The 6,693-nt window shown below is 42.5% G+C and overlaps 1 pseudogene; it reads right to left on the bottom strand.

The window, feature by feature from the left end:
* Positions 1-604: 604 nt before the first annotated feature.
* Positions 605-6,693, bottom strand: part of LOC119045268 (prolyl 4-hydroxylase subunit alpha-1-like) — a 46,586-nt pseudogene continuing 40,497 nt past the window's right edge.

The following is a 6,693-nucleotide window of genomic DNA, read 5'->3' as shown; positions in this document are numbered from 1 at the left end:
TTTAGTTTGCCAAAAAGGAGCTATGAGAGAGAAGGGGGACTGGTAAAATAAAGGATGTTTTCTTTAAAAAGGGCTTGGGAGGAAAAAAATAAACTTAGAAAGTCCATGGAGGGGTAAGCTTTGTATGGGACCCAGGCTAGAGGCCTAGTTTATTTGGAGTCTTCAGACTGGTCACCTAGGCACAGACTGCAAGGCATCTCTTCCGTAGTCACGTGGCCCATTCCAGCCTAGCAGCCACCAGCCAAGGTGTCGTGATATACTGTGATCAGATTCTTAAAGCATTTTTTACCTAACCGAAAAGTTCTTTAAAAAGTGTAACAAATGTAAAAATCCCTCATTTTTCACTCTGCCTTCTTTGGCTCTATGATGTCAACTGAACTTGAAGGTTTTGTATGTACAATGTGGTGAGTTAGTGTTATTTTTAAAAGGGAAAAACACCCATAAAGTTAGCGATTGCCCACAGGTGCAACATGGGCTGAGGTCCATAACTGAAGCAACCATGGAGTGTTGTGTTAGTCCATTATAGACTCTTGGAAGTTAAGACTGGGAACTGTGTGTATCAGACACATCCAAGTACAAAAGGAGAGGAAGAGAAGCCTGTTTGTTATTCCAATTCTGACAAGGTGCACAGTCTTCGAAATGCTTGTCTGTGTTTGTGGCGCCGTTTATTGGATACCCATGTTTTTTCAACCAGCACCGAGCACACTGCACACTGTGGACTATAATCTCCTTCTGCACCAGCAGCGAGATGGTACCAGAGAACAGCAGTTCCCTTCTTGGGCCAAACACTAGCTCCTACTTCGGAAATAACAGTGGTTCTTCCTGCTAACACATCACTCATATAGAACAGCCATGTAGCAATTCTCTTTCCTGTCCCCAGCTCTCCAACAGTATCTGCCCATCTTTCCAAAATCAAAAATCAAAATGGGGTTCATATTGTCCTCCCACTCCACAGTTCCCTACCTGTAATTCCTCTGCTTTGGAAACATCGAGTCCTTTTAGGTCTTGTATTCCCATATTAATTTGAGACATCACAGGGTTTTCATAGCCAGAGAGCCAGGCACTCGTAGGTACTCTGCATATTGCTTTGGTCAGTTTTCCACAGCATGTGCTGTAGCATGGCTCAGCCTTGGTTTTGCTAGATCTTTGACAATTCCAATTTGTGCATCGTAAATAATATCATGGAAGCAAATAATATGAGGCTTGTCCCACTCATCTTCCTGTTTGGCTGGAGCCAGAGTGAACTCGAAATTCCGGTTTCCAACCAGGTAGCAGCAGAAGGGTTCTCCCTGTCTCTGAGCCGTTGTTCAGGAGCCCTCCCCATGCACACAGCATTTTGCACTCTGTCTCTCCGGCAGACAATCCACAGCAGCCCCTTTTTTCTTCAGTGTGGTTTTCTGGTTGGACTGGTCACCCGAAGCAGACTTACTGGCATCTTTTTCTTTAGCCATTATAGACTCAAAATATTCAAAGTTACTGTTAGCTCTCTGATAGTCAGGATCTAGTTCAAGAAGCTTCTTTGTGAGCAAAAGTGCCTTATTGAGGACTCCCTGCCACTACACCCCACAGCTCAAACAATCCAGAACAGGGACGGTATTCGTGGTAGAAACCTCACCTTCCTCCAGCTGCCTTGGTGCTTGTTCCATCCACTCGATGGTAATAACCTGCTTCTGTGTAGGCCACTAACAGTCCTCAGCAGTCAGAAAAGACTTGTGTTTACTCGTGGAAGATTGCCCTTTGAAATGGTATCTGTATCCAAACTGTAGGGGTCCTGGAGATGCAACAGGGCTTTAGCTGCTAGAACCTGATCACCATTAGGGAAGTACTGTCTCCGAATTGTCAGCTTAGCAGGGAAGCCATCTGACACATCCTTGGGGACTGCGTTCTCCAACTCATTCCACTCGGCGTTCAGACGTTTCACTAACTCAAAGGCATTTACAGGGTGCCCAGCGAACCCTTTGGATCTTTTGTCGCTGTGCTAGTCAGCCAATCTAAAGTCTCTGTCTGTTTATTCTGATTTGTCGTCTTCTGCCTTCTTATACTCTTTCAGGGAAGTCACCAGATCTTTCTCTGAATAAAATCAAATGAGTCATCTGACTGATTGAAGTTAAAAAGCCTGGATGGGTCAAAAACTCGGGAAGTAGAATCTCTACAATGAAAACACACTGGACCAACTTGGCAGTCTTAATTTCTCAGGTTCACAGACCTGGGAAGTGGGACCGGCGCACCTTCTTCAGGCCCCTGTTGCCTGCACACAGGTGACTGCCTATTCCCTCCCTTCAGGCCTTTGGTGGCCCTGACTGGGCAGCAGAGGGAGCCAGTAAGCCTTTTCTCCCCCCACCCCCAATCTCAGTTTCTGTGTAGTCTCAGATAAGATACTTAATCCTTTTAAAGTCTGTTTCTTCATCTGATAAAACAATTAGGATGAAGAACTCTAATACCTAAGCTTGTTATGAGTACTTGTTCTAGGTCAAGAGATTAACGAATTTGTATCTCAGCTCATTCACTCTGCACCTAATGCCCCAAGTAGGAATCCTTTCCACCATCTCCTTCTGCTTGAGTATTTCCAAGGGAAGGAACTCATTAATTCTTTGGATAGCCATCTGCATAGTTACGGAGTTTGAATCTATTAATTCATTCTCTATTCAGTAAGTTAACGAGCCCCTCAGCGGTGCTGAGCACCGTGCTAGAAAGCTGTCCCCTGTATTGAATCCCGAGTCCATAACCCTGGAACTTCTGTCCTTGGAGTTTCCTTCAGGTGCCCAGGCAGCAGCCCTTTGGCTGAGGGACGCACGTCTTCCACGCCTCTTCCCTTCCCAGAAGTATCTTCTGCCGAGTTCTCCAGCCCTCTTACTTTCCTGTTCACCAGCATCAAGTTACACTTCAGTTTTTAATTCTTCTTAAAATATGGCACCCTGAAACTCTCTTCCATCTGCTATTTGGCTACAGCTGAGTCCCCTAGGGCTCTCCCTCCCTCGGATTGGCACTGTCCGCCTAGCGTGATGTGTCTGGAGACTGCATTTCTTTCAGCCACTGTAGATGGTAATTGTGATTTTTTTATGCCTAAACAAACGTCTGGAGTCGGATGTGCACTAGCCGTGTGAAACAGAGGCCGTGCCAGAAGGAACAGTGTTCCGGGTAAAGGGGAGGAACAGCATGTGCTAAGGAAGGAAACTCGGAGCGTAGGATGCTTATGAGGATGATGCACTCTGACCCCAGTCTACGTGTGACCGAACAAAGATTAGACCCTGTGTGACAACAGATGCTCCGCAGTATGGTGTAGTTGTGTCCGTCATTCTGTTTAAATCCATCACAATATTTGTGGGTTGAGATGGATTATATTGCTACGGCACCGAAAAACAGAAGGAACCAAAAAAAAATAGGTAGATTAGACTTACAAAAATATAAAAAACTTTTGAGATTCAAAGGGACACCATCAAAAAAAGTGAAAAGACAATTTACAGAGGTGGGGTGTATTTGCAAATTATTGGACAAAGAGCGTGTACTTACTAACTGTATGATCATTATGATTATCTAATTCTAGAACATTCTCATCACTCGAAAGAAAGAAAGAAAGAAAGTCACATGCCCATTAGCAGCCGCTTCCCATTTCTCTCTTCTCCAGCCTTTGTCAACTCCTACTCTACTTTCTGGCTCTCTGGATTGCATGTTCTGCACATTTTATGTAAATGGAATTATAAAATATGTGCCCTTTTGTGTCTGGTTCCTTTCACTTGGCATGATGTTTCAAGGCTCATCCATGCCGTAACATGGAGCAGAGCTCCATTCTTGCCAGTGGCTGAACAACATCCCATTGGATGGGCATCTCACATTCTGCCTGTCTATGCGGCGCTTGATGACAGTTTTGACTGTTTCCACTTTTCATCTATTATAAACAGTGCTGCTGTGAACATTCGTGTATGAGTTTGTGTGGAAGGATGCTTTAGTTTTTCTTGGGAGCGTACGGAGGAGTGGAATTGCTGGTTCATATGGCAACTCTGTTATACCTTTTGAGGAACTGCCACACTGTTGTCCAAAGTAGCGACACCGTTTTACATTTCCACCAGCAGTGCGTGAGGGTTCCAGTGCCTCCGCGTCCTGGTCAGGGCCTGTTTCCCAGGTCTTTCTGATTAGAGCTGTTCTCGGGGCGTGACGGGGTGTCTCACCGTGGTTTTGATTTGGGTATTTTCCCCGCATAGCTAATCATGTTGGGCATCTTTCGTGTGCTTGTTGGCTATTTGTACATATTTTTTAGAGAACTGTCCTTTGAGATTCTTTGTCCATTTTTAACTGGGTCATTTATCTTTTTATAGAATTACAAGAATTTTCACACATTCTAGAATTTATACCAAGGAAGATTTTTTTGAGGAAGGTCTCCATGATGATTAGAGTTCATCCAAAAGAAAAAATTTTATAAGGAAAGAAAATGTGGTAGAAGTTAAAAAAAAAAAAAAGACAGAGCTGAACTTGTTTCTCAAGACAAGAATTATAGTTTTATTTTCTGTTGAGTTTTGTTTTGTTAGGTGGAACATTATTTCTAATATAAGACATAGTTTATATCAAACCAGCAGGAAAATAAAATTTATTTATAGACTTTTCAACACGAGCATTCCAACAACCAACATAAAAAGCAAATACCAATCTCCTATAACATCTTTAATACCAGAAAACAATGTATTAAAATCACTCTCAGGCAGATCACTGTGACCCTTTGTGACAGCCCTTCGTGCCTGGTGCTGATCTGGGGACCACTGTCATGGTAACACTCTCAGTTCTCGGAAAGAGGATGGACCGAGCAGGCATCACCATCCAGGTGACAACAAGCCTCTCTCAGCAAGGTCGAGCCACACACACAGCACTTTGCCTCATGAGCCCCCTCGGTTCCTTCTGTTAGATGTCTTCTCAGGTTTACTTGAAATACTATTTAGTGAAAAAAGTAGACATGCTTAAACATTCACATGAAGTAGACATTTACACATTACTTGAAAATGAAACATCAGTGAACGTTCAGTTATTTGGAGAATGCACAGTGAGAAATTCAACAGCCGAAAGCCATTTTAGATGGATAAATTCTGACACCAGTTGATCTGAGTTGCAAAATGAATGTACTGTACTATGTAACAGAAGCTGAGTACTTGGGTGTGGTTGTTCTTGGTGGTGGTGGTGGTTTTCTCCTTAGGCTTTCAAGTCTGGTTGTCTTCTCTGAGTGCTCCACACGGTGGCAGTGCAGGAAAGCCTTATACTCAAATTCTTGCAGTACATTCGTATGGGGCCTGCCAAAGAATGTAAAGCACCCCACCTTCAAAAGACTGTTTGCTGAACTGGGAGTCAGTGAAAAACTAGATTAGATGTTTTTTAAGTAAAACACAAGATGGAAGATGATTTACATTACAAAATTGTTTGGCTTAATTTTGTTTTTGTTTTATATCCACAAGCATTCTTTACACAGTGAGTTTGTGGCCGTCGTTCAGCATGAGATTTGATTTCCACAACACAACCCGGTGATCCCATAGTGCGGTAATTAGACTGGCCTGCTCCCAAACAGTGCAAATACGGGCTGCGATGAAGTCACACCGATGAAAACACAATTTTGAAAACTTAAGAGCTCTTATATATATTGAGTTGAAAGTGGGATGGATATTCAGAAGTAAAGGCAAAAATGGTACTATTTAATCAAGAAATGCGACAGATGCCCTGGCCGGCGTGGCTCAGTTGGTTGGGCATCATCCCCCAAAGTGAAAGTTGGCGGATTTCATTCTCGGTCAGGGCACATTCCTGGGTTTTGTGTTTGGTCCCCAGTTGGGGCACATACAAGAGGCAACCAATCAATGTTTCTTTCTCACACTAATGTTCTCTTCCTCCTTCTCCCTCCCTTCCCCTCTCTCTAAAAATAAATAAATAACTTTTAAAGAAAGTATGAGAGAAAAGTTTAAAGTATACTTGTTATACAATTTTATGTTAGTTATTAGTTTCAAGTATACCATATAGTGATTCAACATTTTTATACCTTATAATATCATCCCACCCATTCTAATAATCATTTGTCCTCACGCAAACTGATCACAGTATTAATGACTATTTATACACCTTCATCTTTTCCACCCATCCTTCACCTGTTCCCCTCTAGTAATAGTCCCTTTGATCTCTGTACTTATGAGTCTCTTTTTATTGTTTATTTCTTTTACTTTTTAGATTCCACATACAAATGAAACCATATGGAATACGTCTTTCTCTTTCTGACTCATTTCACTTAATGTAAACACCTTAAAGTTCATCCACGTTGTTGCAAACGGCAAGATTTCATCCTTTTTTATTGCTGCTTCTTTTATTGCCACGTCTCCTTCATCCATCCGTCAGTGGACTCCAAGGTTGCTTCCATCTTTTGGCTGTTGTAAATAATGCTGCAATGGACACAGGGCCTTTTTTAATTAGTTTTGTTTTCTTTGGGTAAATACCCAGAAGTGGAATCTGTCAGTGGTATGGTAGATCTATTTTTAGTTTTTTGAGGAATCTCCATACTGTTTTTGTAGACTGTACCAATGTGCGGTCCCAGTGACAGTATATAAAGTTCCATTTTCCACATCCTGGTTGACACATGTTCTTTGCTGACTTTTTGATAATAGCCCTTTCTGACCGGTGTCAAATAGTATCCCACTGTGCTTTTACTTGCTCGTCTCTGACGTGTGGTGTTGT

Source organism: Artibeus jamaicensis, unplaced genomic scaffold, assembly GCF_021234435.1.
Source record: "Artibeus jamaicensis isolate MK-2021 breed Jamaican fruit bat unplaced genomic scaffold, CSHL_Jam_final contig_332, whole genome shotgun sequence".
NCBI lineage: Eukaryota > Metazoa > Chordata > Mammalia > Chiroptera > Phyllostomidae > Artibeus > Artibeus jamaicensis.
Note: the sequence above shows the minus strand (reverse complement) of the source record. Positions and strands in the feature narration are given on the sequence as shown.